This window comes from Scyliorhinus canicula, chromosome 19 (genome assembly GCF_902713615.1).
Source record: "Scyliorhinus canicula chromosome 19, sScyCan1.1, whole genome shotgun sequence".
Taxonomy (NCBI): Eukaryota; Metazoa; Chordata; class Chondrichthyes; order Carcharhiniformes; family Scyliorhinidae; genus Scyliorhinus; species Scyliorhinus canicula.
The window spans coordinates 25,028,100-25,041,707 of NC_052164.1; positions in this window are offsets into that span (position 1 = coordinate 25,028,100).

A 13,608-nucleotide genomic window follows, 5' to 3' on the forward strand; every position below is an offset into this window, starting at 1 on the left:
GTCATTTTCTTGCTGTTTTTTAAAAAAATATTCGTTCATGGGATGCGGATGTCGCTGGTTAGGCCAGCATTTATTGCCCATCGCTAATTGCCCTTGAGAAGGTGCTAGTGAACTGCCTTTTGCAGTCCATGTTATGTAGATACACCCGTAGTGCTGTTAGGGAGGGAGTTACGGGAGTTTGAGGCAACAGCGATATAATTCCAAGTGAAGATGGTGAGTGACCTGGAGGGGAACGTCCAGGTGCTTTGGTTGCCATTGTCATTCTAGATGGTAGAAATTGGGATTTTGGAAGGTTCTGTCTGAGGAGTCCTGGTGAGTTACTGCAGTGCATCTTGTAGATGGTTCACACTGCTGCCACTCTGCGTCGGTGGTGGAGAGTGAATATTTGTGGAAGGGGTGCCAATCAAGTGACAGCTTTGTCCTGGATGGTTCCAAGCTTCTTGATTGTTGTTGGAACTGCACTCATCCAGACAAGTATTCCATCACACTCCTGTCTTGTGCCCTGTAGATGGTGGGCAGGCTTGGGGGAGTCTGGAGGTGAGTTACTCGCCACAGGATTCCCATCCTCTGACCTGCTCTTGTAGCCACAGTATTTGTATAGCTAGTTCAGTTCAGTGTCTGGTGAATGGAAATCTCCAGGATGTTGAGAGTGGGGAATTAAGTCATGGTAATGCCATTGAATGTCAAAGGGAAATGGATAGATTCTCCCTTGTTGGAGATGGTCATTGCCTGAAACTTTTGTGGCACGGACGTCACTTGTCAGCCCATGTCTGGATACTGTCCAAGTCTTGGTCATAGACTGTTTCAGTATCTGATGAATCATAAATGGGGTGCTGAACATTGTACAATCATGAGCGAACATCCCCACTGCTGACCTTATGATGGAAGGAAGGTCATTGGTGAAACAGTTGAAGATGTTAGGGCTAGGACTGAGAATTGATGCCATGGAAGATGAAAAGAACACAAACTAGAACAACAGATGAGATATTGGGCAGTATTGGCCACTGTGGCCCAAGCAGCCGAAATGAGATGTTATTCACGTTGTAATCACAGTTGACCACCGGAAAATGAGACCCAGTGGAGATTAATAGATAACCCATAGGTTGAAGTGAGTTACAAGGCACCTTAAGGACTTCACATGCTGCAAACCAAATTAATATCATCTGAATCTGGAGATGTACTACATCTGTGAAACACTCTCCAGGGTTACTTAGATTGTAGAATGACTGTAGAGTTTGTGGATACAATTTCATACCATTAAGTATTGGGTTGCTAGCAATGTCAGGTAGCAACAATAGCCCCCATGATCAATTCATATGACTAGAATCACATACCATACACATGTTACATAAAACTATAATATTAAAAAATGGTAAATTATCATGAGAAACACATGAATTTTATTTTCCAATATTATAATTTTAGGCTCCTTCTTGTTACTGGATTCTTCTCATGTAATCACATTCAAAAATATGCTATTATAAAAGAGGTGGTTATTGATGCTGAGAAATCTACAACCGCCAAGGTAACATAAGCTCCATTAGCAAACTTAAATGAGAAAATAATTTACTCCAGAAAGGTGGAATCTATATAATAAAATGTCTCCAGAGCCTGTTATTTTCATTTTTATCAGCTAATACTTTTAATGACTTTTCCAATCTCATCAGTACTTCCTTCTATTTATTTCTCTCTCCGTCTCACTAATGCATCTTTGCTATTTGCCTCAACTATTCCTTGTGGTGGTAAGTTCCATATTTGAGCCCAACTTTGGTGACAAATGATGTTTCTTGTGAAATTCCTGTTGGAATTATTGCTGACTGTCTAGTATTTCTGACCTCTAGTTCTGGACTTCTCCACAAGTGGAAACATTTTCCCTGCATCTTGCATAATTTTAAAAACTTATATCTGATCTACCTTCAAACCTCTCTTAAGAAGGGCTGCACGGTGGCGCAGTTGGTTAGCCCTGCTGCCTCATGGCGCCGAGGTCCCAGGTTCGATCCCGCTCTGGGTCACTGTCCGTGTGGAATTTGCACATTCTCCCCGTGTCTGCGTGGATTTCACCCCCACAACCCAAAGATGTGCAGGCTAGGTGGATTGGACACGCTAAATTGCCCCTTAATTGGAAAAAATGAATTGGGTACTCTAAATTAAAAAAAAACTTCTCTTAAGAAAAGTGCCCTGCCTGTTCAGCCTTTCCTGGAAAGTATTTCCTCTCCTTTCTGGCATTATCTTTAAGAGTCTTATTTACATCTTTTCCACTGCCGCTGTATCCTTTCTGTAATATGGAGATCAGAAATAAGGGGCTGGATTCTCCGGGCCCCCAGCGCTGTGTTTCTCGGCGGCGTGCCATTCGCTGATGGCGGGATTCTCTACTCCCGCTGCTTGTCAATGGGATTTTTCATTAAAGCCACTCCACGCTGCCGGGAAACCCGCGGGGCAGGGGTGCGCTGATGGAGGGAACAGAGAATCCCAACGGCCGGAGAATTCCGGCCACGGTCTAATCAAGGTTTGATATAAGTTTAACATAGCGACTCGGTTTTCAAATTCTTTCTCTCCAGAATTATACCCCTTTTTTCGTTTGTCTTTCAAAATAATGTCTTATTACAAATGTCACTACTTTTAGCAATTTGTGTCCCTTCCCCATTTAGATCCTTATCTAAGCAATATATGGCTTCCTTATTCCATAAATTCCATAGAATTTCTACAGTGCAGGAGGCCATTCGGCCCATTGAGTCTGCACTGACCCTCTGAAAGAGCGCCCTACCCAGGCCCACTCCCTCGTCCTATTCCCAGAACCACATTTTCCTGCCCATCATTGTGGCAACTAGGGGACAATTTAGAATGGCTAATTAACTTAATCTGCACACCTTTGGATTCAGAGAGGAAACCGGAGCACCAAGAGCAAACCCACGCAGACACGGAGAGAACATGCAAACTCCGCACAGACAGTTGAACGCAGGTACCTGGCGCTGTGAGGCAGCAGTGCAATCTGTTGTGCCGCCCTACCAAAATTTACCATAGTACACACCTGTAGTAGAATGAATTTGCTCCTTACACACCATCATACAAGTTTATTAATGTATTCTTGTAGTTTGTTACATTTTTCCTAAGCATTTACTATATTCACCCCAATTTGATGTCATCCGCAAATTTTGAGATTGTACGAATCCAAATCATTGATATAAATTGTGAACATCAGTGAAGCCAACACCGATTGTGCAGACCACCTTTTGCCAGGTTGAATAACTTACAATTAGCCCCACTCTTTTTTCTGTTTTGTAATCCATTTGACTACATGTCTTGTGACTCCACAAGCTCTGACCCGAGTCTTGAGTCTACTCCGAATGATACTTTATCAAAGGCCTTTTGAAAATTCAAATATATTGCACCTACTACATTATTCCTTGTCTACTGTCTGTATTACTACTTCAGATGATTGAAAGAAGATTGGTCCAGCATGATCTTCCCTTTTGAAATTCACACTGCCTATTGTACTTTGGGTGTTTAAATGTTTTCTATTTTTGGTGTTTAAGTGGGTTTTTTTGGTTTCTGGATATTTAGTTCCATGGAATTATCTGTAATCCAAGGGTAATTTATAACATTCTTGAAGTATTTTAAAATTTCACTTTGGATTATGATTCTCTATTCAGTAATATGGTTCTGGCACTCAAAAGGTATTAATCGTACCAAAAATTGGATTTTCTCTTCCCCCTCCCACCACCACCACCACCAGCCAGACAGTATCTGGACGTTACTAACTGCAGCCTTAATAAATGAACAACAATTAATAGGGAAAGGACTCTATTTCTAGAATCTATTTCAATGGTCACATTTTGGAATGGAAGGAACAGTTTAGCCCTGCATCTGTGGGTCGGAAGGAATAGAGATTGAATCCACAGCCATGCCTTGCAGACATGGCTAATATACCAGTCTAGTCATGAGGAAGTGTGTGCTTTACATAAAAGCAAGTCTTACTTTTTATTTGATGCCTTTCATGATCACCAGATGTCCCAAAATGCTTTACAAGGCAATGAAGTACTTTTGAAGTTTAGTTACTGTTCGGCAACCAATTTGCACACAGCAAGGCCCCACTCCAGTGATGTAATGATGACTAGATAGTCTGTTTTAATGATGTTGGTTATGGAATAAATATCCAAGGATAATCCAAGCTAAATCAATAAAAGATGCGCAGTTATTCCTTACAAGGCTTCTGGGGGTGGGGGGATGGCGGAGGGGAGTTAAACTGCACACATTTCTGTGGAAAGAATATGTTCATGCAAAAAATTTAAATCATAGAATGTTTATGGCACAGAAGGAGGCCACTCAGCCCATTCGGCCGCGTTAACAAGCCTAATCCCACTTTGCAGCATTTGGTCCGTCGCCCACGTTACAGTACTTCAGGTGTACATCCAGAAACCTTTTAAAAGAGGTGAGGTTTTCTATCTCCACCACCCTTTCCGTTCTCTGAGTGAAAGTATTTTTCCTCAACTTCACTCTAATCCTTCTATCACTTTAAAATCTGTGTGCCCTCCTAGTCACTGACCTCTCCGCTAAAGTAAACAGGCCCTTCCCATCCGTTCTATCCAGGCCCCTTTAATTTTGTATATCGCCAGCAAATCTTCCTTCGCCTCATCTGTTCCAAGGAGAACAACCACATACTATTCTTTCCTCATAGCTGCAATTTTCCAGTTCTGACGACATCCTCATCAATCTCCTCTGTACCCTCTCTAATGCAATTTGTTAGGATCCCGCATGAGGACCCAACTATTTGCAATGTGTAAAACTGTGAGGGAAAAGTTACTGCACCACAGGAGTGATAGCACTGGCCAACAGTTATATTTTATGTTATAAAACAAACGTTAATTTAAACACAGAATTAACCACATTAATAACAAGAAATCACTTTACAGTTAACAGTTCTTAAACCAAATAATGAACTCCAACTTTCTCCCTAAATCTGCAACAAAAATTCCAATTAAGCAAATCAATATAGTCTAAATACCACTTGTAAATAAAGTAATGTGCCAATCAGGTTTTACTTACTTTTCTCTGCGCAGAGACCTTGGAGAGGACATTTCAGGAGCAAACTGAAAGACACTTGTCGGCAGACTAAAAGCTTATGGCAAACTGCAATTGCAGTCAGACCTGGCTTCTACCCTTAATTACATTATCTCTACCCCAAGCAAAAAGCATTATTCTGTCTCCTCCCACAACCTGTCCCGTGACCAGTTTAACCAATTACAATATCACTCATAAATTATCTACACCCCAGGGTCCTCCAAAGCAAAACAATATTCCATTAGCTAGCTATCTGTAAACAAGTAAATACTTCTCAAATCTATCAGCAGAACAGTCCCGCTGCAAAACAAGCATTACCTGACAGCTTCAGTAGGCATACTATCTGTATGTATCTAATCCAGGTTTTGTAATAACATTAATGCAACAAAAGTAAAATATGACAGTTTCTTACATTCATCACAAATTACATCCTTTCTGTAATGAGGGGTAGGATCAGTAAGTTTGCAGATGACACATAGATAGGCCGGGTGGTTAACAGTGAGGCTGAGAGTCTTGGGTTACAGGAAGATATAGACTGGATGGGCAGAAAAGTGGCAGATGGAATTTAATCCTGAAAAGTGTGAGGTGTTACACTTTGGAAGGAGCAATTTGACAAGGAAATATTCAATGAATGACACCACACTGGTAGGTCCTGCAGAACAAAGAGATCTTGGTATGTTTGTAAATAGATCTCTGAAGGCAGAAGGGCAAGTTAATAAGGTGGTGGAAAAGGCATATTGTACACTCGCCTCTATCAATTGCGGCATAGATTACAAAGCTTGATTTTGCAGAGGGACTGTTCTGCTGATTGATTTGAGAAGTATTTACTTGTTTACAGATAGCTAGCTAATGGAATATTGTTTTGGTTTGGAGGACCCTGGGGTGTAGATAATTTATGAGTGATATTGTAATTGGTTAAACGGGTCATTGGACACCTTGTGGGAGGAGACAGAAGAATGCCTTATGCTTTGGGTACAAATAATGTAATTAAGAGCAGGAGCCACAACTGTCTGCAATTTCAGTCATGTTGGAGTTGTGTATAGAACATTGATGAGGCCACAGCTGAAGTACTGTGTGCAGTTCTGGTCGCCACATTATAGGAAGGATGTGATTGCACTGGAGCGGGTGCAGAGGTGTTTCGCCAGGATGTTGCCTGGGATGAAACATGTAAGTTATGAACAGTGGTTGGATAGGCTTGGGTTGTTTTCGCTGGAGCAGAGAAGACCGAGGGGTGACCTGATCGAGGTGTACAAGATTATGAGGGCATGGACAGGGTGGATAGAGAACAGCTGTTCCCCTTAATTGAATGTTTGTTCACGAGGGGACACAAGTTCAAGGTGAAGGGCAAGAGGTTCGAGGGGATTTCAGGAAAAGATTTTCTTTACCCAGAGTGTGGTGCTGATCTGGGACGCACTGCCTGGGAGGGTTGTAGAGGCGAGTTGCCTCACATCCTTCAAAACGTACCTTGATGAACACTTGGCACGTCATAACATCCGAGACTATGGGCCAAGTGCTTGCAAATGGGATTAGGATTGGCAGAACAGGTGCCTTTCATGCGGTGATGCAGACTCAATGGGCTGAAGGGCCTTTTCTGCACTGTTTCTTTCTGTGATTCTGAGGTGACCGGAACTACACACAGTACTTAAATCATGGCATAACCGATGATTTATAAAGTTCCAGCATAACCTTCATGCCTTCAAGTCTATGCCTTGGCTCATAAAGGAGAGGATTCCATAGGCCTTCGTAACCACCTTATCCTGCTACCTTCAGGAATCTGTGGGTATTCGCTCCAAGTTCCCTCCCTCCCTCTACACCGCCCAGTATCCTCCTATTTATTGTGTATTCATTTGCCTTGTTTGACCTCCCAAAGACAGCATCTTACACTTCTCTGGGTTGAATTCCATGTGCCATTTTCCAAGATTTTTATTAACATCTTGCCACAGTCTACATCTATCCTCCTCACTATCAACCATGCAGGCAATCTTTGTGTTGTCTACAATTTACTTGATCATGCCCCCTACATTTACCAAATTGTTTGTACCACAAGAAGCAGAGGACTGGGTGCTGAGTCCTGCAACACTCCATTTTAAACAGCCTTCTAGTCTCGAAAACACCAGTCAACAATTACCCTTTGTTTCCTGCCAGTGAGCCAACTCTGGATCCAGCTTGTTACATTCCACTGGATCTCAGGGGCTTTTCACTTTTTGAACTAATCTGCCATGTGGGACCTTGTCAAAAAGCTTGTAGACCACATGCACTGAATTACACTCATCAATCCTCCTTGTCACTTGCTCAAAATATTCAGTCAAGTTAGTCACTCACAGCCTTCCCTTAACAAATCCATGCTAATTTACCTTAATGAATCTGTGCTTTTTTAAGTGACAGTTTATCCTGCCTCTCAGAATTGACTCCAATAATTTTCCCACCACTGAAGTTAAGACTGACTGGCCTGTAATTATTTGTTCGATCTTTCACTCCTTTTTTAAAGAAGGGTACAATGTTAGCAGACCTCCAATCCTTCGACACCACGCCTGCATCCAGTGAGGATTGGAAAATGATGGTTCGACCTTCTGTTATTTTCTCCCTGACTTCTTTTAACAGCCTGGAGTACATTTCATCCAGCACTGGGGATTTATCCACTTTTAAATATGCTCATCCCATTAATAATTCCTCTCTCCCTACATTTATCATATCCAATATTTCACACACTTTATCCATAACTACAATGTCAGCATCATTCCCCTCTTTTGTGAGGACAGACGCAAAGTATTCATTGAGAACCGTCCCCACATCATCTGTCTCCACATACAGGTTCCCTTTTATGGTCCTACTATTTCCTTAATTATCCTCTTATTCTTAATGTATTGATAAACGCTTTTGGGTTCTCTTTGATTTTACTTGCCAATATGTCTTTCATGTGCCTCTTTACTTTCTTAATATCATTTCTGATTTCACCGCTCCACTCTCTATACTTCTCTCGGCTTTCTATAATATTGCGTTACATTCTTTTCTTTTCAGCCTTATATCCTGTAAGTTCCTTGACATGTTGGGGCCTCTAGATTCGGCCACCCCACCCTTTTCCTTTGTGGGAACATGTTTCCACTGAACCTCTTGAATCTCCCTTAGAATGCTGCCCAATGCTCTAACACCATTAAATATCTGTTTCCAAACTATTTTTGCCAAATCATTTCTCAGCTAAGTAAAATTGGATTTACCCCAGTTTAGAACTTTGTAAAAAAATATATTTTTATTCTCCTCCTTTTTCACATTTTCTCCCAAATTTACACCCACCAACAATAAACAATAGTCAGTAATGAATGCAATGTCAATCCCCATATCAATATCAACAATCCCATCCTCCCACCAAACCCCCAAACAGCAGCCCACATGTTAACATAAACAAATAACTAAAGGGAATCAGGAATCAACCATAGTCACCATTAACACATTCAGTCAGTCCTCCTCCCCCCCCCCCCCCCCAATGTTCAATGTGATCCAATTCTCCAAAGTCCATAATGAATAACGCCCATGAATTGTAGAACCCCTCCATCCTTCCTCTCAGTTAAAATTTGACCTTCTCAAGAGTCAAGAATTCCACCCAGTTTAGAACTTTAACTCTTGGTTTATCCTTTTCCTTTTTCATAATGTTGTTATAACTAATCAAATTATGATCACTACTACCACCATGCTCTTTCACTGTCACTCCTTCCCCCTGTCTGGCTACATTACCTAAAGCTAAGTCCAGAACTACACCGTCTCTTGCTGGATTGGCTACACGCTAGCTGAAAAGGTTCAATTCACCTTAAGAATTCTCTTCCTTCCATTCCTTTCACAGTAAAACTATCTCAGTTAATACTGGGGTAGTTAAAATCTCCTACTATTGCTGCCCTACTCTTTTTTTCCACTGGACAGAGATTTGCCTACATGTTTATTCATTTATCTCCCTCTGATTGTTTGGAGGTCTATTTACACTCTTAGCAACGTGACCGCCACATTTTTGTTTCAAAACTTAATCTAGATGGCCTCAAATGATTCTTCTAACATATCATCCTGCCTCACAGCTATAATTACTTTTCTGACCAAAATTGCCACCTTCTTTTATCCCGCTCTCTATCTCATCTGAAAACCCTGTAACCAGGAGGGACACGGAGCTGCCATTCCTGTTCCTCTTTAAGCCATGTTTCTGTAATGGCTGTGATATCATACTGCCACATTTTTATCTGCGCTGTCAGCTTGTCTGCTTTATTTGCTATACTCCTTATATTGAAGTACATACCCTTGAGCACTTCCACTTTTTAAAACATTTCTGCAGTTGTTTCCTCTGCTTTTCAGACTCATTAATATTCTGCCTTCCGTTTCCCGAACAGGTGCCGGAATGTGGCCACTAGCGGCTTTTCACAGTAACTTAATTGAAGCCTAATAATTATAATAATCGCTTACTGTCACAAGTAGGCTTCAATGAAGTTACTGTGAAAAGTCCCTAGTCGCCACATTCCGGCACCTGTTCGGGGAGGCTGGTACGGGAATTGAACCCGCGCTGCTCGCATTGTTCTGCATTACAAGCCAGCTGCTTTGCCCACTGTGCTAAACCAGCCCCCTGTGACAATAAGCGATTATTATTATTATTTCTGATTTTGCCCCACTCAAGTCTACCCTGAGGTTCCCATCCACCTATCAAACTAGCTTAAACCCTGTCCGACAGCACCTCCTGGCAAGGATATTAGTCCCAGCCCTATTGAGTTGCAAACTGTCCGGCTTGTACATGTCCACCTTCTTCCCAAACTGATCCCAATGCCCCAGGAATCTGAAACCCTCCCCCTCCTGCACCGTCACCCCAGCCACACACTAATCAGCCCCTGCCTCCTATTTTGATGCTCATGAGCACATGGCATTGGTAGTAATCTGGAGATTACTAGTTCTGATGTCCTGCTCTGGTTCCGATCCTAGTTTTAAAAAAATATAAATTTAGAGTACCCAATTCATTTTTTCCAGTTTAGGGGCAATTTAGCATGGTCAAGCCACCTAACCAGCACATCTTTGGGTTGTGGGGGTGAAACCCACACAAACACGGGAGAATGTGCAAATTACACACAGACAGTGACCCAGAATCGAAACTGGGACCTCGACGCCGTGAGGCAACAGGGCTAACCCACTGCGCCACGGTGCTGCCCTTACGATCCTAGTTGATTTGATGTTATAACTGTAAGGGAAGATCACAGAATGGAACCCTGGATGAAAAGGCCATAAATGTTACTTTTTTTGTATAAAACATGGAGGAGCAGAGTCACAGGACTGCTAATTAGTTTTAGCAACAAGAAAAGATTTAAACATGAAAAGTTCGATTATTATACAATACTCTGTTACTCCTCCCCCCCCCCCCCCCCCCCCCCCCTTAGTTGAACATATATATGTTGGGTATAGGGTGGATACGTGGGTTTGAGTAGGGTGATCATGGCTCGGCACAACATTGAGGGCCGAAGGGCCTGTTCTGTGCTGTACTGTTCTATGTTCTATGTTCTATATACACATAGATTTTAAGACTAACACAGGTTAAAAAGTACAACCTAATATACAATAGTCAAAATAATAAAGCCACTTTTAAGCACACGGATTGGCTGGGGCCAACTCCGCTCTGAGCCCTAGTTAGTGTCAAAGAGAACAAATAAAATTACAGCACAGGAACAGGCCCTTCGGCCCTCCCAGCCTGCGCCGATCCAGATCCTTTATCTAAACCTGTCTCCTATTTTCCAAGGTTTCCCTCTGTTCCCGCCCGTTCATATACCTGTCTAGATGCCTCTTAAATGATGCTATCGTGCCCGCCTCTACCACCTCCACTGGTAAAGCGTTCCAGGCACCCACCACCCTCTGCGTAAAAAACTTTCCACGCACATCTCCCTTAAACTTTCCCCCTCACCTTGAAATCGTGACCCCTTGTAATTGACACCCCCACTCTTGGGAAAAGCTTGTTGCTATCCACCCTGTCCATGGGTTTCTCCTCAGAATCCCCCTAGATGATTCTTACTCTGTGAGCCACCTTGTCTCACTGAACTTTCATATCCAAACGAGTGTAACAGCTTGCAAAGTGTCACACTTTTAAATGATGCTTTCTCTCCACCGCTTCCATTGAGCTTTCACTTTCAGGTTTTACGCCTCTCCTTTCAGGTCTCCTTTGTATTAAAGGCTTTTACACAAACTCCAAGGTCCAGCCACCGATTTCCACAATAGTTTCAAATAATGTCTCCCAAACTGTAATAATTTCACATGAATCTTAGCACTACAGTGGATCTCTTTCACGATCCAATGCCTTTTCAACTCTCTGGTACTTTACTGACCAGCCATCTGTTTTGGTTCCCAGTTTCCTCTGTTCCGTTAACTCCAGACTTCTTGGAAACTTTAATTCGTTCAACTAGTTTCTATAACTAGCTAGACTTTAGATTTACGGCATCAGTATTCTTTATTTTTATAAATTTAGAGTACCAATTCATTTTTGTTCCAATTAAGGGGCGATTTAACGTGGCCAATCTACCTACCCTACACATCTCTGGGTTGCAAAACCCACACAAACAAAGGGAGAATGTGCAAACTCCACATGGACAGTGACCCAGAGCTGGGATTGAACTGGAGTCCTCGGTGCCGTGAGGCAGTAGTGCACCAGTATCCTTAACCAGCTCCATCGTATGGCTTTTGTTCTAGCAAAGCTGAGAGAGATGTTTCCTCTTTAGCCTTCCAAAACCTACTGCTTCTGACAGAGCTGTGAGAGCTTCCTTCTCTCTCCCTACCTATCTCAATCTGGCTTCCAGTTAAAACAAAGAACAAAGGAAAGCCATTCCTTCTGGAAAGTGGTCTCCTGTTGCTGAGCAACAACCTATATGCTTTTGCCTTTCATTTATTCTTCACACTGTAGCCCTGTCTAAGCACAATAGAAACACACTTAGAATTTACACAACCCTCACAAGTACACACACCTTTTTCCATCATTAATCTAACTATAGGTTTTACCCTTCCAGACACAAAAACAATAAATTAAACCCACTTAACATTATACCTTCTTTCCAATGTTTACCAATACAAATAAAATTCCCTTAACACTACCATTGTTTTCCTAACAATTTTTAATGTCTTATCTAGCTCATTAAAATCTGATTCAGTGGGCAGCACAGTGGGGCAGTGATTTGTAATGCACGGCGCTGAGGGCCCAGGGTCACTGTCAGTGTGGAGTCTGCACATTCTCCCTGTTTATGTGAGTTTCACCCCCATAACTCAAAGATGTGCAAGGTAGGCGGATTGGTCACACTAAATTGCCCCTTGACTGGAAAAAAAAGAATTGGGTACTCTAAATTATTTTTAAAAATCTGCTTTCAGGACCTAATCCCTATTTCTACCTATTTTGTACTATTCCCCTTCCACTCTTCTTTCTTCCCACCCGTGTAGCCAATCCACCTGTGACGTCTCGAGCTTGGTTCTTGCTGCACATAGCTGAAGAGCCATCACCGTCTCTAGTATCCAAAATGGAAAACTGATTCATGAATGAGATAGACTCAGAGGACTCCTGTACTATCTGATACTCCTAGACTTTCTGATGGTTACCCATTCCTGCCAGGTCTGCACACTCCTAACCTGTGGTGTGCCCATTTCTCTAAGTGTGTTTTCCATGTAGTCCTCAGCCTCATCGATGTGTCACATCTGATGGTGTGATAGAGTCACTCCAGCCATCACTCAAGTTCCAAAACCCAGAGCTCATGTTTTTGCAGATGGAGACACTACTGCAAACATGTTCATCAAGGTGACACAAAGTATCCATAAGTTGCCGCATGCCACAGGAGGCATATACCACTCAGCTAGGTTGCCCTGCCATACATCAACCTTACTTTTAAACTAGTTGCTAGTAGAATGTAGAATTACAGACTCTCACTCACCAAGAAATCTTACTTCCATTCACCTGTGGGTAGTTTAAGGGTTAGTTAAAACATTTACAATTATCTATGATGCAGCTATTTACACACAGCCCTCTACAGTGGATACTCACTGAGCAATCAGCTTACAGTTTGAGTTGCATTAGAACATAGAACAGTACAGCACAGAACAGGCCCTTCGGCCCTCGATGTTGTGCCGAACAATGATCACCCTACTTAAACCCACGTAACCCGTAGACCCATAACCCAACAATCCCCCCATTAACCTTACACTACGGGCAATTTAGCATGGCCAATCCACCTAACCCGCACATCTTTGGGCTGTGGGAGGAAACCGGAGCACCCGGAGGAAACCCACGCACACACGGGGAGGACGTGCAGACTCCACACAGACAGTGACCCAGCCGGGAATCGAACCTGGGACCCTGGAGCTGTGAAGCATTGATGCTAACCACCATGCTACCGTGAGGCCCCAAGCATTCTTCTGCTTGGAGACAAAGGAAGAAAATTCACCAACTAATGGAGGCTGAAAAAGATAAAAGAGAACTTCCTTCCCCTGTTCACCGAACTCCCTCAGTCACCAAACTCCCATCTTCACACTCTGATGGGAATAGAGGGATACGGACCCCGAAAGTGT